Here is a 24,942-nt window from a genome sequence, read left to right as displayed (position 1 = left end):
TAGGGTATTTTCCGCTCAGGAATTCCGGTTCCTGGCGTTGTGCCGCGCTCCTGGGAAGTTTCCGAAGTAAAGTTCAGTGTTGTGAGTGCCGGAACCGGGGTGGCAAGAGGCCCCGCCGTGCCTGGCGAACCTGGGGACCTGAAATGTGAGTGGATGGCAGGCAGGCAGGAAAACGGGCTGCAGGCGGCAGCTGGAGCCGGGCGGGTAGCCTGGAGGCTCCACGCACTGCCGGTCCCTCCGGTCTGGGTGACTGTGCCTGGGGTCGTGATTGCTTTGTCAGAGTCGGTTCTGCCAGAATCAGTGTCCTTCCAGGTGCCGGAACCTAGCTGGCTCGGGAAGGTTGGCGGGCAGGCTAGAAGGTTGTGCAGACTAGGAGAGCTGGGGAGGCCTGCGCTTCTGTTCCACGCCTGATTCTGCTGTGGACCGAGGTGACATCCTCATTGCTGTTGCCCTGCTGAAAGATGGACGCAGTCACAACTGTAGTGCAGTTGTGAAATGTGTGTTGGACGAGTCATGTGATATGGCAGTGGAATTACCGTGGTTCTGTGTTGTTTCTTCTAGGAACGTTTCTAATTCCCTCCTACACCACGTAGCCCGCTTAGCACTCCTGGCTCCAGTTTACACATGTTTGTACACGACCTAGTTTCTAGAGAAAGTTGTTTATAGGATATTGGAGAACTGGCTGATGGACTTGTATTCTTTGGAATTAAGTAAGCATGGTAAATTTGAAGGAGGGCAGATTCTGAATAGGAGTGTGCATCCTGAAAGAACACTTGCTAGCCTAAAGGCAGAGGCAGAGAAGCACAAGAGGGAAGGATCTCATTAACTTAGTAATTATTGCCGCTGCTTTCCACAGCACAAGATTCACGTGGGACTCTTCTGCATAGCTCCCAACTCTCCAACTTGGCGAGAGGAGAAGTGAGCTAGACTGAGGAATGAGCCAGAGCTGAATTCTCAGAGGGGTAGGAGGCAGTGGTTTGTGGTTTGTAGTGGAGAGACATCTTGTCACACCTGAAAGAATCTGTCTCTACAAGTACCCTAATTCCAGTCTCATTGATTCAGTCAACCCCAGTATCATTTCTAGAATGCAAGCTCTCTCAAACGTATCTTGTTATTAAATATGCCTTTTAGAGATGTACTGGTATTTGGTTTTACCTGATGATTTGTCTGACAATTCAGGAAATGCTTGCTAGGGACCTTAATGCTTTATAACAAAAATGACAAAATAAAACTTAAGGTGATATAGCTTGCTCAAGATTGTATGGTTTGTAGATGTTAAGTAACCCGAAGATTTAGCTAGTATTACCCATTTTGTTAAAATCTCTCAAAAGTAGTATTTTTTCAGTTTAGGGATTTTTTTTTTGGGGGGGGGGTCAGTCATGGGGCCTGAACTCTGGGCCTGGGTGCTGTCCCTCAGCTCTTCAGCTCAAGGCTAGCGCTCTACCACTTGAGCCATAGCGCCACTTCCAGCTTTTTTCTTTTTGCTTATGTGATGCTGAGGAATCAAACCCAGGGCCTCAGGCATGCAAGGCAAGCGCTCTACCACTGAGCCACCTTCCCAGCCCCTAGGGATTTTTTTTTGAAGAGAGGGAGGTGATTGAAATCAATGTATCACAAACATTGCTTCAAAATACTTTACTTGAAATATGTTGATTTTATTTCCTTTCTTTTCTTTCTTTTTTTTTTTTTTTTTTTGTCATTCATGGGGCTTGAACTCTGGGCCTCGGCGCTGTCCCTCAGCTCTTCAGCTTAAGGCCACTTGAGCCAGTGCCACTTCCGGTTTTCTCGTGGTTCATTGGAGATAAGAGTCTCAAGGTCTTTCCTGCCTGGGCTGGCTTTGAACCTTAATCCTCAAATCTCAGCCTCCTGAGTAGCTAGGATTACAGGCATGAGCCCATCGCCTGGCTAAAGATTACAGTTTTAAATGGAAATTCTGTAACATGAAACTGTAAAGTTTTTCCTGTATGGCTGTCCAGAATTGAAAACAAAATAAAAACACACTCCCCCATGAAATCTATGAAAATTCCAGTCCTCTAATTGAGATATTTAGCCTATAACAAATTTATTTTATTCTACTTATTTTTGTTGGTTGTGGAGCTTAAACTCACGGCCTGAGTGCTGTCTCTGAGCCTCTTCGTGTTCAAGGCTAGCCCTCTACCACAGTACCACTTCCAGCTTTTGAGTGGTTAATTAGAGATAAGAGTCTCATGGAGACTTTTTGCCCAGGTTGACTTCTAACTGCGATCCTCAGATCTCAGCTTCCTGAGTAGTTAGGATTACAGGTGTGAGCCAACAGTGCCCATCTATTTTATGTTTTGTGAAGTTAAAAAAAATCTTTATTGTGATGGAGAAAATGTTAAGACTAAAATGCATATGTTGCTTTTTATTTTGTTTCGTTTTTTATCGGTTGTGGGGCTTGAACTCTGGGCTTGGGCGCTGTCCTTGTGCTCTTCAGCTCAAGGCAAGCTCTCTACTGCTTGAGCCACAGCACCACTTCCCACATGTTCCTTTTTAATGATTCACTTAGTGTTTTCTAGCAGCAGCAACCTCAGTGAATTCCCCATAATAGACTTTCATGATGATTTGGATTTTTCCTCCTTGTGGCTGAAAAGTTCACTTCATATTATCCCAAAACTTTGTCTCCTACATGATTTTGTTTAAAAACACAGAGGTGTGGATGATATCACCCAGCACATACGGCTCATGATAGAGCATATGGAGAGGAAAGAAGGAAAGAAAGAAAGGGAATGGATGCAGTGAGAAAGGCAGGGAAGTATGGAACAGAGATAAGAAGGAAGGAAGGAAGGTATTTTGAGAAAAAGTGATCTTTTTGATCTAAGTGGGTTGCTTAAAAGTTCTTGACTTGTGCCGTGTACCGGTGGCTCACGCCTGTAAGCCTAGCTACTAAGGAGGCTGAGATCTGAGGATCACAGTTCAAAGCCAGCCCAGGCAGGAAAGTCCATGAACCAGCAGAAATTACTAGTGATAGCATCCAAAACCAACCATCCTGAAGTAAGGAAACCAGATGATTAAGGCCTAATCTTCTAAAGAAACAATCCTAACAGAAATGCAATAATGAGTCCAGCCCAAAATGTAGCTCCACAAAACTTTAAACAAGTGAAATGGCTGGGTGTTTTGCCGTATGTGCTGGCTCCTGTATATCCAGCAGAATAGCAAGGTTCTTCACAGTATAATTGTGTTCAGGGAGGCAGGCAGTAAGGAATTTTTCAAACTTTTGTTCCCATATTCATTGATATACCTTTGCCTAAAGCAAATCCAGACCAAATGCTTCAGGCTACTTTGGGTAGAGAAAGATATGCTATTTGGGAGCCATTATTGGAAGAGGAAGCCACAAGAAATATATATTCTATATATTTTTTCCCTAAATTCTGAGTGAAAAATGCTAAGTTGTAACAAACATGCTTTCTCTGATACTTAAGTATTCCAAAACAGAGTGAAATATTCAATAGAGTCTTTTTTTTTTTTTGGGTCCGGTCGTGGGGCCTGAACTCTCGGCCTGGGCACTGTCCCTCAGCTCTTCAGCTCAAGGCTAGCACTCTACCACTTGAGCCACAGCGCCACCTCCGGCTTTTTTCTTTTTGCTTATGTGGTGCTGAGGAATCGAACCCAGGGCCTCAGGTATGCAAGGCAAGCGCTCTACCACTGAGCCACCTTCCTAGCCCCCTCAATAGAGTCTTATGTGATATCCTTACATTAACAGGAAAATTAACTCATACTTTCCTAAGTGCATTTCTGTAATTATTAATATTAATAAAGATATTGTATCTTTCTTTGATTTATATTATTTAATTATTTTTGAGGGAACATTAATTGTTCCCTCATCTAGAAATGAATTACATTTATGATATCTACCAATTAATGTTCTGTGGATACATCTTTAATGGAGAATATATTGTGTCTACTTCAGCCATGAAAGGGTCTTCTCCCACAGTAAGGTCTTTTTTTTTTTTTTCCCTTCCATGTGTAGTGTCTTGAGCAAGAATCTGGGACAAAGCCACATTGGCTCTTTCCTGACTCCATTTTATTTGCCTTCTCTCCCAGCTATACTCTCAAAATCTTCTCTACATTGTCAATAGCAACAGAAAAATGAATGGATCTCTGGTGAGTTGCTTTTATTTATTTCTTTGCTTTTTAGGAACTTTTAATAAACTTAGGGGTCCAAGAATTAAAATGGAAAAATAGAAAAGATTTAGTCTCAGGAAAATGTTCATTAATAAAATAAAGATGGCTTGTAGATTTAACAGATTATGAAATCTTGAGTCAGTTTAAGTTGAGTGCAAATTTATCTCAAATTTGTCTTCCATGTTTCTGATGTGAGAAAGAGTAGTTATACATAATCCAGTGACACCTAGGAACTCAGCATGCTAACATATTATGGAATGCAAATATTTGTTGGTCATTGGTCTGAAAAATTATCCTCATTCATTACACAATAAACTATCTTAATGATGTTAAACTGTGTTAGTGACATTTTTCTGGAATTACTGAATTAATGTGATCCCAAACATCTCTGAATGTTAGAGTCCTGAGTAAGCTATATACTCAAATGACTGTCCACATATAACCCTTGGCTGGTGTGTATTTTCTGTAAGGAGTGCAACAGACTGCATAGAGTTGCATGTTTTTCCAAAAGCTCATTAGTGACTTAAATGACAGTCTTTTTAGTGTTTTTTTTTTAACTTGAACTTATACTATTATACTATATTTGATGATGTTGTCTATGGCGTGTGTGTGTGTGTGTGTGTGTGTGTGTGTGTGTGTGTGTGTGTGTGTGTGTGTGTGTGTGTGTGTGTGTGTGTGTGTGTGTGTGTGTGTGTGTGTGTGTGTGTGTGTGTGTGTGTGTGTGTGTGTCCTGAACCCTGGGCCTGGGCTCTGTCCCTCAGCTTTTCAGCTCAAGGCTAGTATTGTACCATTTGAGCCATAGCACTACTTCTGGTTTTCTGTTGGTTTATTGGAGATAAGAGTCTCATGGACTTTCCTGCCTGGGCTGGCTTTGAACTGTGATCCTCAGATCTCAGCCTCCTTAGTAGCTAGGATTACAGATGTGAGCCACCGGTTCCCAGCACAAGTCAAGAACTTTTAAGCAACCCACTTGGATAAAAAAAGATCACTTTTTCTCAAAATACCTTCCTTCCTTCCTTCTTATCTCTGTTCCATACTTCCTTCCCTTCCTCACTGCATCCATCCCCTTTCTTTTTTTCCTTCTTTCCTCTCCATATGCTCTATCATGGGCCGACTTCTTCTCACTCCAGTTTTCCTTCTCTTAGGACACTTTCTGAACTGACTTTCTCTTATATAAGAAAATCACTAAAGTTACCATCTGCAATCAAATAGATTTTTCCTAATTTCATTCTCTCTATTAGGTCTAACCTCATTTAATGTGATACTGCTTTTTTTTTGCTTGCTCTTCTCACATTATTGAATATTTTCATCCATTGGATGTATAAGAACAGAAGCTGATAGTTCTGGTAAAGTATTGACTTGGTCTATTACATTAGAAGTGTCACTGTTCACAAATCTGGAGGACATTTACTCAGTAATAAGGTTTGGGCTCTCAGGAACTCTGCTTTGAGCCAATATTTATGGCAACATCTCCTTAGAACTCTGCTGGGTGAAAGCATTTAGGAGTTAGTGGAACACATTTGTAATGCAGTCAACAAAAAGTTATACAAGGATAAAATCAAAATGCATAGAGTCTTAATAACTTTTACCTCTATCCTGTGTATTTGTTCATAACTGTTCAAAGTTTGTATTATGTCATTGCATTTCCACTAACTTTGACAACATGTTTTTCAAATTCTATTTCTCTCTCTCTCTCTCTCTCTCTCTCTCTCTCTCTTTTGGGTCCGGTTGTGGGGCCTGAACTCTGGGCCTGGGCACTGTTCCTCAGCTCTTCAGCTCAAGGCTAGCACTCTACTACTTGAGCCACAGCGCCACTTCCAGCTTTTTTCTTTTTGCTTAAAATGGTGCTGAGGAATCGAACCCAGGGCCTCAGGCATGCAAGGCAAGCACTCTACCACTGAGCTGAGCCACCTTCCCAGCCCTTCTCTCTCTTTTTTGCTGCCACTCCTGGGGCTTAAACTCACAGCTGGGCACTGCCCTTAATACTCTCCCACTTGAGCCATGGCTCTACTTTCAGCTTTCTGCTGTTTAATTGGAGATAAGAGTCTCGTGTACATTTCTGTCTGGGCTGAATTCAAACTGCAGCTCTCAGCTCTTAGCCTCCTGACTTGTCGTCATTACAGATGTGAGCCACTGATGCCCTTCTTTCAAACTCTTCTAAATTTCTTTTTTTCTTTTTCCTTTGTAATTTCCATTAATTACTTCAAGTCAGTAAGAAAAATAGATACATACATCACATATATTTCTGATATAATTCCTATAACCTAAAATTTGTCACATTACTCTTTCAGTGTTGTTTTTTTGTTTTTAATCAGTCATGGGGCTTGAACACTAGGCCTAAGCACTGCCCCTCAACTCTTCAGCTCAAGGCTAACACTCTGCCACTTGAGCCACAGCACCACTTCTGGTTTTCTGGTGGTTTATTGGAGATAAGAGTCTCATGGACTTTCCTGCCTGGGCTGACTTTGACCTGTGATCCTCGGATCTCAGCCACCTTAGTAGCTAGGATTACAGGCAAGAGCCACTGGTGCCCGGCTTATGTTAATTTGAAGACAGGTTTGCTGTGTAGTACAAGTTGTTTTATTTTGTTTTTTTTATTTTCTTTTGTTTTGGTTTTTGTTTTTTGTTGGTCGTGGGGCTTGAACTCTGGGTCTGAGCTCTTCAGCTCAAGGCAAGTGCTCTACTGCTTGAGCCACAGTGCCACTTCTGGTTTTCTGGTGGTTTATTGCAGATAAGAGTCTCACAGACTTTCTTGCCCTGGCTAGCTTTGAACCATGATCCTCAGATCTTAGCCTCCTGAGTAGCTAGGATTACAGGCATGAGCCACCAGCTCCTGTCAAAGCTTTTCTTAACTTGATATATAGCATAGGCTGGTTTGTAATCTTGCTTCAAACTCCCATATTCATGGATTTTAGGCATTTATTTCCATGTCTGGCAACATTATCATCATCATCATCATTATCTGAATCTTGGACTTGAGCTCAGGATCTGACCCTGATTTTTGGCTGGGTTTTACCATGTGAGCCATGCCTCCAATCCCACTATTCTTAAATGTACAGTTTATTGATATTGCATATATTATATTGTTGTGCAACCTGCTTTTCCATAATGTTTTTCTATAATATTTTTCTTCTTCCTTGTATGAAGCTGTATATATTCATGAAATATGCAGTTCCCATTCTACCCCAGTCTCTTGCGATCATCATTCTACTTTTTTGTCTCTATGCATTTGTTGACCCTGGGAACCTCAGTACAGAAAATTCTACCATGGCTGTTCTTTGTGTGTGTGAGAGAGGGGGGGAGGGCAGGGGTGAGTGAGAGAGGGAAAGTGGGGATAGGGGAGAAGAGTGAGGGGTCATGTGTGCCAGTCTTGGCATTTGATCTTAGGGACTATCCTTGAACTTTCCTCAAGGCTAGCATGCTACCACTTCAACAACAACTCTACATATATCTTTTTTAGTAGTTAATTGGACGTAAGAGTCTCAGAGATTCTGCTACCCAGACCGCCTCCAAATCACAATCCTCAAATCTCAGCCAGGAATACAGGTTTGAAGCACTGGCATGCAACTTATCCTGGCTGTCCATTTGTGACTTGTGTGTTTTTTAGCTAATTGTGTTCATGATTCATCAATGCTATAGCATGTATTAGAATTTCATTTCTTTTTAAAAATCTATCTATTGGTGGATGAGTGGTATGATTCTGTCTTTGGTTATTGTAATTGCTATGAAATGATTCTCCCAATACCTGTTCAAACCCCTGCTTTCTCTTTGGTTGGATACAAAGCTAGAACTGCTAAACCATATTCCTGAGTACTTCTATGTTTAGTTCTTGTTAGCATCTTTGACCATTTTTCACTCCTGCCAGAAATCCACCAAATTTCATACTTTTCCACATCTCTGTCATAGTTTTGGAGTTTTTATTTTTAATGTATCCATAGTACTGACGTAAACTAGGCATTTCATTGTGATTTTTTATTTGAAAGTTTCTTTTGTTACTACTAATATTGAACATTTTTTAATTAACCATTTATCTATATTACTTTGGGAAGGTCTCTTCCCCATATTAAAATCCATTTTTTTATTCCCCACCAGTCCTGGGGCTTGAATTCAGGGCATGAGCACTATATCTGAGCTTTCTTTTGCTCAAGCCTAGCATTCTACCACCTGAAACACAGCACCACTTCTTTTCTGTTTATGTGGTACTGAGGAATTGAACCCAGGGTTCACCATTAAGCCACATTCCCAGCCCTTTATTTGTTTTTGAGTTACAGGATTTTATTTTATAATATTTTAAATGAATTCTGTTTATTAATCTATTAAGAGATATAAGCAAATATTTTTTCAAATTTCATGAATGCATTTGTCATTGGGCCTTTCATGCACCATGTTTTAATTGTATATATTTGACCTTGTCTGTTTTTTTTTTCTTTTTGCTTATGTGGTGCTGAGGAATCGAACCCAGGACCTCAAGCATGCAAGGCAAGCGCTCTACCACTGAGCCACCTTCCCAGCCCCCTTGTCTGGTTTTTGTACCATGCACTTTTGGTGTTAGTTATATCTAAGAAATAATTGTCAAATTTAATGAAACTCTTTCTCCTTCATACTGTTTTTTTGTTTGTTGATCTTAGGGGCTGAACTCTAGGCCTGGGCACTGTCCCTCAGCTCTTCAGCTCAAGGCTACCACTTGAGCCACAGCGCCACTTCTGACTTTTTTCTGCTTATGTGGTGCTGAGGAATCAAACCCAGGACCTCATGCATGCGAAGCAAGCACCCTACCACGTCCCAGCCAGTTCATCATTAATTTAATATTACAATAAAACAGGATTATTGTTAGTGGTTTATGTAGAAATTTATATCCAACCTAACCTACAATAGTCCATGTTTCAAAGAAACTGCTATCTTTCATCTCTACTAATTTTAACTGTTTTCTTCTGATAGGTTTTCTTTAGTAAGTAAATTGGCAAGTCTAGTCCATCTCCAAGGAGGAATTTATTTTCACCTCAAAGGTGGAAAAATTGAGTTTGTTGCCACCATGAATGAAAAATAAATGGCATTATTACAATTCATTGTGCTCTGGACCCATCCTATTTCTCTGCAAGGTTTTTGAATCATAGATTATTAGAAATATGTGTGTAATTATGATGTATTTGCAAATTATGGTTCTCCTTGTTGATTTGTACTTCTCAGGGAATGAACTCACTACATTTTGCCTAGGGATTTATTTTCACTTTCAGTGTGTCTTAGTAAATGTAACACACAATGCTTGATGAACAACAGTGACATCAAAACAATGTTATCTATGTATGTGTTCCTGTTGTTGTTTTTTGTTTAGTTGTTCTATTGGTAATTGAGAAATATTAATTATCCAATTGTATTCAATGTTAAAACAATCCCTTTTTATTTTATTTTATTTTATTTTTTTTGTCGGTCATGGAGCTTGAACTCTGGGCCTGGGTGCTGTCCCTCAGCTCTTCAGCTCAAGGCTAGCGCTCTACCACTTGAGCTACAGCGCCACTTCCGGTTTTCTATTGGTTTATTGGAGATAGGAGTCTCATGGTCTTTCCTGCCAGGGCTGGCTTCGAACTGTGATCCTCAGATCTCAGCCTCCTGAGTAGCTAGGATTACAGGTGTGAGCCACCGGCACCCAGCTAACAATCCCTTTTTAATTCCATGGCTTTGTTGCATGTTTTGGGAGACTTTGTTTTTAAGCATATAACTTGTATTATTCTGATGTATGATTTGTATGTTATTATTATGTCTCTATCTGTGGTCATACAGTTTGTGTGGACATTTGTTTCCTTTCCTACTATCTTTATTTGAGCTTCTCACTATTGATTTTTGCTTATGTCACCTTTGTATTTGTTTATTTATTTTCATATCCTTTAGGTTATGCCTTTGTGAGTAATATATTATTGAGTCTTTGATTTTTTTTTTAGATTTTTTTTTTTTGGCATGCCAGACAATGCCTCTGTCTTTACTCCACTTACATTAAAATACTAATACAATTACATTTATATCTACCATTTTGCTACTTATTTTCTCCGTCTCAATCTGGTATTTTTTCCTTACTTCTTATCTTTTTAGAGAGTGTTAACTGAATATTTCTAGCATAGTCCTCTCTGGGTATCCACAGGAATGGTTTGGAAAATCCTTACACAGAGGCTGGGAAGGTGGCTCAGTGGTGGAGTGCTTGCCTTGTATGCATGAGGCCCTGGGTTCGATTCCTCAGTACCACATAAGCAAAAAGAAAAAAGCCGGAAGTGGCACTGTGGCTCAAGTGGTAGAGCGCTAGCCTTGAGCTGAAGAGCTGAGGGACAGCACCCAGGCTCAGAGTTCAGGCCCCACGACGGGACCCAAAAAAATTAAAAAGAAATCCTTACACATACCAAAATAGATGCTCAAGTTCCTTATATAAAACTGTATTGTGATTTTATACAACCAGCACACATACATCTGTATACTTCAAATCACCTCTGAACTACCCTTGTTACTTAGTACAAATTAAATGCAATGCAAGTAGTTGTTATTTGGCATTTTTCAGGGAATTATCACAATTTTTTTAAGTGTGTACATGTTCAGTAAGAAGCTATATATTTTAAAATTTTAAAATTGGGGGCTGGGAAGGTGGCTCAGTGGTAGAGCACTTGCCTTGCATGCATGAGGCCCTGGGTTCAAATCCTCAGCACCACATAAGCAAAAATAAAAAAGCCAGAAGTGGCATTGTGGCTCAAGCGGTAGAGCACTGGCCTTGAGCTGAAGAGCTGAGGGATAGCGCTCAGGCCCAGAGTTCAGGCCCCATGACCAGACCCCCCCCCCCCAAAAAAAAAAAAGAAGAAGAAGAAAAAGCCAAAACTGCAGGCAGCTTGTACTTGAGGTCTCATTTCTATAACTTCAAGAAAATGTATTTCTCTCACCATCTGTTTTGGTATGACAGCCATAGGAAAGTAAATATACTTAAGAGCACTGTCATACTGCATCATAGTGTATAGGTACTTTTTAAGGGAATAGTTCCCTATATAAGCTTGATCCTTTATACATTTAAAGATATTGGTGATATTATAGATTTGAACTTAGAGCACGATACATGCAAGGCAAGTACTATAGCAATTACATATTTGATCTCTAGCCCCAGTTCTTGTACTTTTGTTTTTAATACATGCATGTATGTAAATATTGAATCTTCATTTATGTGAGTTACCTATAGTCTATTGTCTTTGTTGTTGTTGTTGTTAGTCATGGGGCTTAAATGCTGGGCTTGGGTGCTGTCCCTGCGTTTTTCAGCTCAAGGCTAGCATTCTACCACTTGAGCCACAGCACCACTTCCAGTTTTCTGGTGTTTAATTGGAGATAAGAGTTTCCTGGAGGGCTGGGGAGGTGACTCAGTAGTAGAGCACTTGCTTCGCATGCATGAGGCCCTGGGTTCGATTCTCAGCACCACATAAGCAAAATGAAAAGAGCTGGAAGTGGCACTGTGGCTCAAGTGGTAGAGCGCTAGCCTTGAGCTCAAGAGCTGAGGGACAGCGCCCAGGCCCAGAGTTCAGGCCCCACGACTGGACCCAAAAAAAAAAAAAGTTTTGTGGACTTTCTTGCCGGGGCTGACTTTGAACCATGATCCTCAGATTTCAGCCTCCTGAGTAGCTAGGATCACAGGCATGAGCCACCAGCACCTGGCTCTATTGTCATTTTTACTTGAAACCATCATTTAAAAAATTTCATAAAACAAATATATATGTATCTGTGTATGTGTATGTTTGAATGTGTGTGTATGTGTGTAGATGTTCTTTTATACTTACTGACAGATCTGGTCCTGGTCCCATCAGTATGTCTAAGTTTGCACCTTTTGTCATTTTCTAAGCAGGACAATTTCGTGGGAGTGCAAGTATACTGCTGATGAATTATCTTTATCTGAAAATATGTTCAATCTACATTATTAGAATAGCTCCTCTGGGCAGAAGATTGTGAATTGAAGGTTGTGTTCTGTGAACCCTTTACAGATATATTTCCTTTCTGTGTGTTTGGGGTCAGCATTTATTTCTAATGTTGCTAAACATAGCAAAAGTAGAAAGAGGGTTGGACATTCTTTCTTTGTAGTGAGACTCAGCATGGGAATAAAACTCTCCTTGTGTCCTATGTACAACATATTAGTACCAAATTCTGTTGCATCCTCCTTTATTTTCTTCCAAAATTTTTTGATCAATTCCCCAATTTTACTTTTTGTTTTTTTTTTTTTGCTCTGCTGTGGGTAGTCATGTCTCACACTGCTTTCTTATATTCTGCTTCTTATTTCTTTCCATATCCCTTCCATCCTTCCAATGAAAGACCCCCGTCGGCGTGGGGTGCCCTTCGATCTGAAGAGACCCTTCCCCAAGGAACAACGAGACCACTTGTGCGGATGCAAACAGCAAGAGGTTTATTCGGGCATGCCTCGGCTCCCAGGTGCACTCAACCTCGAGATCCACAAGGTTCGGGTCGAGTGTCTGGGAACCGGTTACACGGGTACCCGGGGCGACAGAGTCTATCGGGAGACTTGCGCGCCGAATGGCTGAAAAGCACCCTCTTTTATGGGCAGCAGAAGCGGGGTTACAGAAGCGAGATGCCTGGTTACAGGGTATTGATTGGTTAATTTCAAATTACGCTCAGGGTGGGGATTGGTCAGGTTAAGCTAGCCAGAATGGGTAGGTGGGGTTGGGGGAAAGCTGACGTGTCGGTACTTGCCCTGACAAGTCTGTGCTGGTCGCTATGCTCCGAAACTGTTCGTTCCCTAATTTTGACAAGTGATTTATTACATCCTGCCCTACCCTGCTATTAGGGCTAAGTTTTACAGGAAGGGACGGGTGGGTCGGCTATTTTCCAGGAATGTCTGGTTTTAAGGCATGTATTAGAGTCATACTGAGGTCTGCAGGCAGTGACTCAGTGTTTAATGACTTGCCTGTGTCCTGCTTCGCTCTCTTAGGTATGCAGGGGAAGGGGCAGCAGTTTTCCTTAAAGGGCTCAATGGGGGGCTCAATGGGTGAACATATACTGGAGTCTGGGGTCTTTCACCAAGAGGAACTAGTAATGCATATATGGTCAAGACACATTTTATTCCCTCTCATTTATGTTCTGTATTATAGATGGTGGGTAATGCTACCAGTTATTTAGTATTTAGCAATGACATATAAGGGAGGCCTCAAAACATCTTTAGGGATATACTAACAACAATGAGCACATAAAACTTAAGTAAAATTTTCTATGGCCTAAATCATTAGTAATCAATTTCTTGATTACTGTTACTTTCTTTAACATTTACCTGGACACTGTTTTTTTGATATGCTAATGCTTTCTTTAACATTTACCTGGACACTGTTTTTTTTGATATGCAAATGTGGTATGCAAGTCTTGTGATTGCGTGATGGAGCTCTGTATAGTTTAGATTCTAGGCATCTATTTGTAGTTGATGTCTTTAGTGCAGATTGAAAGACCCCCAGCGTTTTGGGGTGCCCTTCGATCTGGAGAGACCCTCTCCCAAGGAACAGTGAAACCACTTGTGCGGATGCAATCAGCAAGAGGTTTATTCAGGCATGCCCAGGCTCCCAGGTGCACACGACCTCGAGATCCACAAGGTTCGGGTCGGTGGCTGGGAACCTGTTTTACACACGGGTACCCGGGGCGACAAAGTCTATCGGGAGACTTGCGCGCCGGGGCACATGAAAGCACCCTCTTTTATGGGCAGCTAGAAGCAAGGTTACAGAAGCGAGAAGCCTGGTTACAGGGAGTTGATTGGCTAATTTTGAGTCATGCTTAGGGTGGGGATTGGTCAGGCTGAGTCAGGCGCGCGGGTTAGGCAAGGTCAGTGGACATGTCTGTACTTGCCCTTTAACTGTTAACTCAGGGCTCAGGGCTCTCCTGAACCAGGGTAAAGAGTCCGTTTGCACAAACGCTGAATAAACTCCTCTTGCTTGTTGCATCTACTGGTTTGGAATCTTGGTTTTTGGGGCGCCCTCTCGTAGACGAAAGTATCCCAGTGAGTCCGGGGTCTTTCAGTGGTAGAGCTGTAGCCTTGAGCTTCATGAAGAGCTGAGGGACAGGGCCAAGGCCCAGAGTTCAGGCCCCACAACCGGACCCTCCCCCCCCCCAAAAAAAAACTGGCTTCTCACAAGCACCTCAGGGTCAGGAAATATGCTGTGTCTGTTGAGACTCTGGGAAATATGAGACACTGGGAAAACTGTTTGGAAAGGCCCTGTACTTGTTGTGATAAGATTGTGTAATCTGCTTGACCACCTGCCTTGGGAAATGTGGGAGGTTAACTATAGGAAAACAGCCCAGCCACTACCTTTGCCCTTCCAGGAAGAAGCAGCCTTATCCCCGCCCCCACAAGTAAGAATATCTGCCTGCTTTGTGTGGGGACTGCCAAATTCACACACCAATTTAAACCACATGATAGGTTAGTTCAAACAGTTACTATGAGGCAGACTGTAACTCCACTGGCCACTATGCAATCTTTCTGCATGTGACCGGGCTTGACCACGTGGTTTTTGGCCCTTAAAAACCCAAGTTTAGTCTGTGCTGCGTCCCTGGCCAGTCAGCTATCCACTTCCCCAATAAATTAATCTATTTGCATGAGACTGTCTCTGCATAGTGGACTCTGGTGGTATGTGGAATCCCCTCCCCCAGAACTGGTAACAGTTACCATTAGAAAATTTAAGGCAAACAGAGACACAACTGTCATGCTTCAGAACATACTGTTAGTGAAATGAGTCCCTTCCCATAGCTTAGTCCACTCCTTCCCTTCTCCACAGCTTGGCATGCTCCCTTCCTAGGCAACACCAGGCCCATGTAGTAAAGGCAGTAAATAATCATCTTCCAACCCCTTTTACCTTGGCATGGCACTTCTCTGGGGCAGCTACCACCATATAAGGCAACAAGAGCCCCTTAGAGTGACCTTCAGATCTTGGCAGTTGCAGGACCCTTATCTACCACTTGGATGGCAGCCATAAATCCTAGTCCGACATGATGAATGAAGCCCCTGGCCCACACCAGAGCCTTCGTCTGCTAGCCCTTTGTAACCCCTCCTAAACTTCCTTGGTTATATAGGTCATCCCAGACAATAGCCTGTGCTTCTTCTCATTCCTCCCTCATGAAAATGAGTCTTGCTGGCTTCCCTCTCCTGGCAATAAGCCTTGGCAATAAACCTTTCTTTGTTCTCTGTACAGTGGATATCTGTGTGGTTCTCTGGCAAAGTCTATTAATCTTAATTTTGCTAACACATACTGTTAGGAAAAAGAAGATATGGAAAAATTGCCTCCATTACCTTAATACAACTAGATACTTAAATAAATAAATTAAATCTTAAGTAATAAATTATTATTTAAGATTGAATATTATTATTTAAAATTATTATTATTTAAGATTATTTTGTGCTGTGCCCACATTTGAATTTGTATTTGGTCTCACAACATCGCAGGGGAAAACCAGGATTTCCAGAAAGTACTTCCTCTCACCTGGCTCAGCTGGGAGAGTTAGGTCCTCAGCCAGCTCACAGAAAGCTAAGACATTAGATCTAACTCTGGGTAACAACTCTAAACGTCCTCTTCCACTAGTGTAGCGCAAAGCATAGTGGGAAATGTAGTCTTCCCCAGGCACAGACCCACTGGCAGGGCTCTTTCAGGCTCCTCCCGTGCATGCGCCTCCCCACCCACTCACGGCGTTTTCTGCTCAGGAATTCCGGTTTCTGGCGCTGAGCCAAGCTCCTGGGAAGTTTCTGGAGTGAAGTTCAGTGTTCTGAATGCCGGAGCCGGGGTGGCAAGAGGCCCCGCCTTGCCTGGCGAACCTGGGGACCTGAAATGTGAGTGGATGGCAGGCAGGCAGGAAAACGGGCTGCAGGCGGCAGCTGGAGCCGGGCGGGTAGCCTGGAGGCTCCACGCACTGCCGGTCCCTCCGGTCTGGGTGACTGTGCCTGGGATCGTGATTGCTTTGTCAGATTCAGTTCTGCCAGAGTCAGTGTCCTTCCAGGTGCTGGAACCTAGCTGGCTCGGGAAGGTTGGCGGGCAGGCTAGAAGGTTGTGCAGACTAGGAGAGCTGGGGAGGCCTGCGCTTCTGTTCCACGTCTGATTCTGCTGTGAGCCAGTGTGATGACACCATTTGTCCAGCTGAACGATGGACGAGTCACAATTCTAGTGAGGTTGTGAAGGGTGTGCTGGCCGAGTCATGTGCTATGGCAGTTGTGTTGGTGGGGTTCTGTGTTGTTTCTTGTGGGACGTTTCTAGTCCTTCAGGGCGCTGTAGCCCTCTTAGCACTCCTGGCTCCAGTTCATACATGTTTGTACACGACTGGCTGATGGACCTGTATTCCTTGGAATTAAGTAAGCGTGGCAGATTCGAAGGAGGACAGATTCTGAACAGGAGTGTGCATCCTGAAAGAACACTGTCCTTGTGAACGCTCACTAGCCCTAAAGAGCAGAGGCAGAGAAGCACTAGAATGGGAAGATCTGGTTACCCTCCCTTGCCCTAGCAATGATTGATTCGACTTTCCAGAGCACAAGATTCACCTGGCACAACTTTCTCTAAAGCTTCCAAGCACTCTCCAATGTTGAGAGGAGAGAGGTGAGCTAGACTGAGGAATGAACCAGAGCTGAATTATCAGAGGGTTAGGAGCTGTGGTTTATAGTACAGAGCTATGTTCTCACACCTGAAAGATCTGCCTCTACAAGAAAGCTAATCCCCTTCTCTTTCTCTCAGTCTAACCTCACTGTCTGTCATTTCTAGAATGCAAGCTCTCTCAAACTTATCCTATTATTAAATGCAGCATCTAGTGTTACTAGTTCTTTCTTTTACCTGATGCTTTTTCTGGCAATTCAGGAAATGTGTGCTAGGCACCTTATGCTTTAAAACAAACATGACAAAACACAACTTAAGTGATGTACCTTGCTCAAGGTTGTATGGTTTGTAGATGTTAAGTATCCTAAAGGTTTAGCTAGTGTTGGCCATATTGTTACAATCTGCCAAAAGTAGTATTGTTTCACTTTGGAAATTTTTGTGGGGACAGGGGTGAGGGAAGTGAATGAAGTCAATGTCGCACAAACATTGCTTGAAAATATTTCACTTGAAAGATTCTGGTCCTTTTCATATCCTCAGCATTTCCTGTGGCTTTTGTGACTGAAAAATATTACTAATATGGATATATTGCACTTTTAATATGTTCTTGAAATATTACATATTCTTCAGTACAATAATGAACTTATTTTACATTACTTAAAATAGAGTGGACTGCATATACTTTTGTCCTAACCCTGATTCCTTCCCTATTGTTTTTTTTTTTCTTTTTGTCTTTTGCCAGTGGTGAGGCTTGAACTTGGCCTGGGCACTGTTCCTAAGTTCCTGAACCCAAGGCAAGTGCTCTACCACTTGAGCCACAGCACCACCTCCACTTTTCTGGTGGTTAATTGGAGATAACATTTGTAGGCAGAAATTCCATAATATGATTTTTTTTTTTTTTTGCTCTAGGGATATCCAAAAAGGAAAACAAAAAGAAAAGTTCCTCATGAAATATATGAAAATTTCATCCCCATAAATTGAGATATACAGCCTATAACAAATTTATTTTATTTTATTTTTTTGTTTTTTTTTTGGCGGGGGGGGGGGTCCGGTTGTGGGGCCTGAACTCTGGGCCTGGGCGCTGTCCCTCAGCTCTTCAGCTCAAGGCTAGGGCTCTACCACTTGAGCCACAGCACCACTTCTTTTTTTTTTTTTTTTTTTTTGGGTCCGGTCGTGGGGCCTGAACTCTGGGCCTGGGTGCTGTCCCACAGCTCTTCAGCTCAAGGCTAGTGCTCTACCACTTGAGCCACAGTGCCACTTCCGGCTTTTTTCTTTTTGCTTATGTGGTGCTGAGGAATCGAACCCAGGGCCTCGAGCATGCAAGGCAAGCGCTCTACCACTGAGCCATCTTCCCAGCCCCCACAGCACCACTTTTGGCTATTTTCTTTTTGCTTATATGGTGCTGAGGAATTGAACCCAGGGCCTCAGGCATGCAAGGCAAGCGCTCTACCATTGAGCCACTTTCCCAGCCCCTTTTTTTTTGGGGGGGTCCTGTCGTGGGGCCTGAACTCTGGGCCTGGGCGCTGTCCCTCAGCTCTTCACCTCAAGGCTATAGCACTCTACCACTTGAGCCACAGCTCCACTTCCGGCTTTTTTCTTATGTGGTGCTGAGGAATCGAACCCAGGGCCTCAGGCATACAAGGCAAGTGCTCTACCACTGAGCCACCTTCCCAGCCCCCTATTTTATGTTTTTTAAAGTAAAAAACAAAATATTGTAATGCAGAAAAAGTTAAAACTAGAATTCATACATTGCCCTTTAATGATTCACTTGGTCTTGAGAAGGCTGGCCTGGCCAAAGTGCAACCATATTGGATATTAAGGCCATTTTGTAAAAAAGGCTTTTACTGACATGAGTTCAGGTTCCTAGAAAAATGGCAGGACCAAAACAGCTCTACTGGTAACTCCCTAGCAACAGTCAATCAGTAACTAGTAGGAAAGTAAAATTCCAGATTTTTCTTAAGATAGCATAGTTAACATATTTTGCTGCTCAGCTGCTTAGTCTGAGCACTTTAGGCAATAAGAATGTTACAAGACTTACTAAATGTTAACCAATCATGTAACCACTAAGTTGGAAACCTCCTACCCTTGCTAAAACCACAATAAAAACCCTGCTGAATTGGAAGTCAGGGCTCTCAACTCTGACCCGCTGTGTTGGTGAAGGTTATGAGTCCAGGCTGGAGCTTACAATAAATGACTCTCATGTGCTTGCATCAGAATCGGTTCGTTGGTGGTCTTTGGGGATCCTTATCTGGGCATAGCAGTCTTTACTTGCAAAAGCAAACTCACTGAATTCTAGACAATTGACTTTTGTGGTGATTTGCATTATTCATCCACTGGTTGAAAAGTTCACTGTACTTCAGATATTTGTCTCCTACATAGTTTTATTAAAAACAAAGCTGTAGATGACCTAGAATTTCCTATATAATTTACCAACCAATATATACTGGCAAAAATATGCAGTCATTTCATTCATTTTATGCTGGACTCAGCATTGCATTTCTGTTAGTATTGATTGTTGAACAGATGAGGCTTTACTCATGTCATTTTCTTACTGAGGATAATTGGTTTAGGATGATATCATTCCTATTAAAAATAATTTATGTTCTTGATTAGGCCGTGTATATCCAGCAGAATAGCCAAGATTCTTAACAACATTGTGTTAAGGGAGGCAGTCACTAAGTTAAAGATTAAAAATTAGAATTACATTTTATAATTGATAACTGCTGATTTCACTTTTGTAAACTTGCTCGCCCTAGCACTAAACCCCTCCCTTCTGGAAATAAGGAATTGAGTAAAATGTCTCGGAGCCCAGATGCCGGCCCCAGGACAAGGTCTGTGGTCATAGATAAAGAACAAACAAGTAAATTCCCCAAGTGGCCAAATGGGACCCAAAAATGGGACGCAAGATAAGGACCACCTGGCAAGTCCAGCAAACTAGACCAAATGTTAATCAATCACTAGCCTGTTACTATGTGAACTCCCCTAACTCTTACCTCCCAGAGTGACTACCTCCTTTGAATCACCCGCGCCAATCGTTTTTACAAAGAGTGTTATAAACTTCCCCGTGTAGTAAAAATGATTGCTGGAGTACATAGTGACTTTTAAACGGGCCAGTCCCGGGGACACCTGGTGTTATATGCTAATCTTGTGGATTTTGCCTTTAAGAATGCCTGTAACAGCTGCTCAGGGCTCTCCCCCTTGCCGGGGCAGAGACCGTTTGCGCAGACGCTTAATAAACTCCTCTTGCTTGTTGCATCTATTGGTTTGGAGTCTTGGTTTCTGGGGCGCCCTCCCGTAGACGAAAGTATCCCAGGAGTCTGGGGTCTTTCATTTGGTGCGTTGGCCGGGAAGCCAGCGCCCCCAGACCCTAAATTCCAGGACCGGTAGGAGGTAAGATAGAGCTCTTTCGTTTCGCGTCTTCTGTGTTTGTTATCTCTGTTCTGTATTCTGCACTCTCGGATCCAAAGAAAAGTGCCTGTACAGGGTCTGTATTGAGGCCAGTGGGGGAGGCAGACGTGCCCTGAAACCCCTGGCCCGTCTGGGGCAGACATGCCCTTGAGGTTTGCTCGGGCAGACGTGCCCTTGAGGTTTGGGGAGGGAAGAGGGAACACAGTGTCTCTCCTTCCCGTGAGGAAGGAGGGGACGCAGAGTCTCTCTCCTTCCCGTGAGGAAGGTAGGGACGTAAAATCTCCCTCCTTCCCGGAGCCTAGAGGAAGGGGAGAAAGTAAAATTTCTCTCCTTCCCGGGGAGTTTAGCCGTGGTCAGCCACTCCCATCTGAAGTTGCTTTTTCTGTTTGCAGTGGTTCTACTGTCGCGCAGCGTCTGTCTGGTTTTGTCTGTTTTTGTTTAGTGTTAATTGTCTCTGTTGTCTGTTTTGTTGTCCTTAAAGGGAAGGGGCAACAACTAACAACGCCCTTAAGTCTGACTTTAGATCACTGGAAGGACGTTACAGCCGGAGCCCAGATTGTCAGGTTTTAGGAACTTGCTTGTTTGTCAATTATGAAATTGCCACTGACCACCTGCGAGTGGCCCCAGTTAGATCTCAGCCTCAGGCCTTGGTTCAGGGGGTCTGAGCATGGGGGAGAACCTGTCAGTCTGAGGGGACAGCCGCTAGGGACTTTTGTCCCTTGCCCCAAGATGACTGGGAATTCTCCGCCTTGGAAGGCCCGTGGGTCAACGCTTGCAGGAATCTAAAAAAGAAAAGAAAAAAAATCCTCCGGAGGTGAGTAGGGGTGTTGAGTCCCCCTGGTAAGTGAATGGTGGTGAGATGTTGCCCCATTCACTGAGATCTTATTTTGTCTTTGTGGCCACTTGTCTTGTTAACTTTAGTGTGTGTGTTTGTTTTATGTTTTCTGGGGTAGGGAAGTTCTGGGTGAGTGTGGCAGGCTCACTCAGCAGACTCTGGATTCAGCTTGCTGAATGAGAACAGCACAGAGTTCTGGTAGGGATGAACTGGGGCCCATTAGTCCCCAACTCAGCCTTCAGTTCTTGTCTAGTTCTGTTTTAGAATTGGTACCAGTTTTAAATGTGGATCCTTGGTTTTTGTGTTTATCTGTGTTTTCGTTATTTATTTAAACATCTCTGGGGGAATAAAAATTCCAGCTGGGCTCGGTCACAGACCTGCTATGCCCACCCTCCTGTGAGGCATGGAAGGTTACTGGGCTAGTTTGGTTCCCTTCAAGCCTCAGGCTGCATTTTCTCCTGGAGGCTGCCGGCAGGGAGGGTGTAGAAGGCTGTGTGCCTGGTTTGGACTTTTTTTCAGCTAGTCCTGACAATGTAAGAATTTGTAAAGTGCTCTTGTCTAAAATTGGATTAAAAAAATTCTGGCCAGTTTAGTTTTAGGTGACCTCCTCCCCCAGCCCTCCTCCAACAGAAGGGATTCAAAAGACTAATTAGTGAATTGCCTTGCTAGACAAGCAAGCTCTGGGAAAATGAAGCCCAACAAAGGTACCTAGTTTAAAAGAAATGCTGTCTTCAATTTTTGTTTAAAAACTTTAGAAGGTGTACGTATGACTGATTTTGATTTTTGCGCGCTTTAAGATCTGTGTGAGTGTTTTGTGTGTGTCTGTGAACGTGTTCAAAGATAAGAATTGTCAGCATGCTGTAACAATTGGGTGAGTTTAAATTTAAAATTCAAAAAATTATGAGGTTTGGACATTGGCAAAATTTTTAAAGAATCTTCATAGTGTCTTAAATGACTTTTTAAGGATTCTTTAACTTGAAAAATAGAAAATCTGGTATTTTAAAAACTAATATTTTAAAATACATAAGACTGTTTATACTGTAATCAAGTTATCTGGCTTAACAAAAATGTATTGGCAGTTTGGGATTTAGTTCCCTTGGCTAAAATTTGGGGATAAATATTAGAAATTTAAATGTAAAGGTTAGTTTAACACTGTCAAAGACAGTACCTGTTTTGCTTAAAACTGTATTTCATTCAAGAACCAAGAGAAGAGATGGGGGGGAAACTTAGAAACCAACAGAAGACCTGTCTTTAGAGGTAAGGGGTGAACAGGCAAAAGTGCACTTCAGGTGGTCATGCATGGTGGGACAGGTCCTGGGAGGAGTCCACGCATGGTGAAAGAGGGCAAGCTGGCACAAACGCAGTTCATCTAACCCTAAAGAGTCAGATTGGGTGTGTGCCCATTCCATAGAAGGGGCTGAGTGGCCCATCTTTGTTCTCTCTTTTCCCTGCAGATAGACACTGAAAACATGATGGTTAAAATGAGTGATGTGATGATCTGATTAGTATTGCTAAAACTTCCCCTTGGATGTGTTAACATTAAAATTAGGAAGGCCTTAAAAAGAGGGTTAAAAAGTTATTTGTATAATGTGACTTGCTTTTAATGTTTTACAATTAGGATGTTTTTAAAAGTCATAAAGACGCTATGTCTAGCTTTTTGGTTCAGTTACGATGATTGTTATTTTCGCATTAAGGAAAAATTGTCATTTGAGTTTAAAAATCTCAATGTGTGTCTGTTTTAAAACAAGCAGCCAAGAGGCAATGAGTGACACTTGGCCTCAAGATTTCAAGGGATCTTTTCAAAATGCAAATGAAAACTAAAGTATACAATATTAAAAAGAAGATTAATAGGAGAGTTAAAAAAATTAAGGAATGGATTTTTGGATATAAAATTTAAAAGTAAAGTTGTTTTTTAACATTGGCTTCAATGTACACAGAGGAAAAATTAGGATTACCAAAATAATTTCTATTCCAGTTTGCTCTTATAGGTTGTTTTTTTTAAGTTTCCATCAAGCCCATAGCAAAGCACAGAGGATTCTTACAAGTTTGTCAGATGTAACTTTTTTTTTTATAGTATAACAAAATGTATTTTTGTAAAACTTATTATGGATCAGTAATGCACTTAAACATATAAATTTGAAAGATTCTGCATAAAGAACTTACAGATTACATTTACTTAATAACAAAATGTGCAGCTGTTTAATGAGTCTTAAGATTTACAATCTAATTTCCAAAATGAAGACAGCATTATGACAGAAGTATTTATGCGATAGTAAGCAGACTTTTGTGCTAAAAGCAGAACTTAAGCCAAAAACTTCAGGGATAGGGCTTCAAAAACCATTGGCTAGGTAAAGATTTAGTTTACACAAAACAGGAACTTTTGAATATCACAATTTACACAAATTTTCCTGAATATTAGTAGTGTGCTTTTGATATCAGAATATTCCCCATTTGATATTTTAACATCCTATTCATCAATTTTGTAATATCTGGTAATTTGGGCGAGGAAGGCAATACTGGGTTTTGAACTCAGGGAATGCTTGCTTGCTAGGCCATGCTAGACTGGAGTGCTACCACTTCTGCCGCATTTCTGAGATGTGGTCTGGTTTCTTGCCATTGTCTATTTTAGACTTCACACTATTACTGGAATCACAGGTGTTCCGAAGTCCAAGTTCCCTCCATGGAGATGTAATCTTATACTTTTGTGCCTAAGTTGACCTAGAATCACGGCTATCCCAATCTGTCATAAAAGCAGGTATGTCAGGTACATGTAATGCCCAAAACTGTGTTGATAAGGGAGTCCCATGAACATTCTGCCAGGGCTGGCTTTGAGCTGAGATGCTTTTGTTCTTAGCCTCCCAGGTAGCTAAGGTAAGTGTGAACCATGTATCATTTGTGCATGGCTCTGGTAAATTTCTCAAATTACCTTGTTCACCTTTCAGATGCTGATCCTGTTATTTTCTTTCTTTTTCCCAGTAAGCCTTGAGAAGGGTAAACACTGACACATACTATGTGATACTTCATTTATTACTAACTCAATAAGTTTTTATTGAAAACCTACTACAGATACAACCCTTTCCTCCAGAAAGCTCACCATTTAAAATATAGGTCAAGTACTCATTCTGAATCACTGGATATGCACAGGTACTGATACCCCTCCATAAAGCAAATAAAAGCTTTCATTAGCACATCAGTCTTTGGATTCTAATAAAGTTATTTTGAAACTGATAGGTTGACAAGGTTCATGGTTTATTTTCTCTGTTACTTAAGACTATCTAGTATTTTGCTATCTCAGTTTGCTCCAACATGTACTGCAGTTTTGTCAGTTGGAAGTTGACAAAAAAACAAAACAAAACAAAGTTGGCTTTTTCTTATGACACTGTGAATTTTCTGTTCCTCTTCATTGTTGCTTCCCTTCTTGCCAAAGCCTGGTCACCTTTCTTTCCCTGGCTTCTTATCCCCTTGGATGAGCACATCTTTAAAATGCTGGGTCTTCAGTAAGTGTAACTCACTATCATTTCCAATTAGGCCATACTATAAATTTCATAGCATCAATATAACAATACTCTCTAAGTGCCATACAAATACATTATCCTCAAAGGCATTAGTTTTCGTCGTAAGTTATCAAAGGGTGCTGATAAAGAAATGCATAATCCAGCAAAGGATGCCTTTACATTCCCACTTTGACAAATACTAGATAAAGAAATGCATAACCCAGCAAAGGATGTCTTTACATTCCCACTTTGACAAATACTAGATTGGAGAAGTCATTGTTAAAACTATTCAGTATAGGTTTTCAATTTATGTACCCAATGCTTCAATCAAAATGCTCAATTTTTGATTTGTTGATACTAAAATTAATGACAGTCAATTAAATAAAAATCGCAACTGATGGAAGATTAACTATTATCTTCACAATAAACTATATATAAAAATCAAACTATGTGTGCAAATCAGATGGTAGTAATCAGTCATTGTCATCCA

The 24,942-nt window shown here is 41.8% G+C and overlaps 1 protein-coding gene across 4 annotated transcripts in view; it reads left to right on the top strand.

The window, feature by feature from the left end:
- Nucleotides 1–24: 24 nt before the first annotated feature.
- Nucleotides 25–24,942, top strand: part of LOC138809425 (zinc finger protein 717-like) — a 43,835-nt gene continuing 18,917 nt past the window's right edge. Inside the window, exons 1-2 of one of the 4 annotated variants that reach the window (XM_069995935.1) lie at nt 25–145; nt 3,989–4,122. The gene's annotated coding sequence lies outside the window, so the exon portion shown is untranslated. Of the gene's footprint in view, nt 146–3,988; nt 4,123–15,867; nt 15,968–19,268; nt 20,106–20,158; nt 20,938–24,942 lie in introns of those variants that run through there. The other 3 variants (XM_069995937.1, XM_069995936.1, XM_069995938.1) reach the window with 3 other exon arrangements.

Source organism: Dipodomys merriami, unplaced genomic scaffold, assembly GCF_024711535.1.
Source record: "Dipodomys merriami isolate MVZ:Mamm:240054 unplaced genomic scaffold, mDipMer1.0.p SCAF_5, whole genome shotgun sequence".
Taxonomy (NCBI): domain Eukaryota; kingdom Metazoa; phylum Chordata; class Mammalia; order Rodentia; family Heteromyidae; genus Dipodomys; species Dipodomys merriami.
Note: the sequence above shows the minus strand (reverse complement) of the source record. Positions and strands in the feature narration are given on the sequence as shown.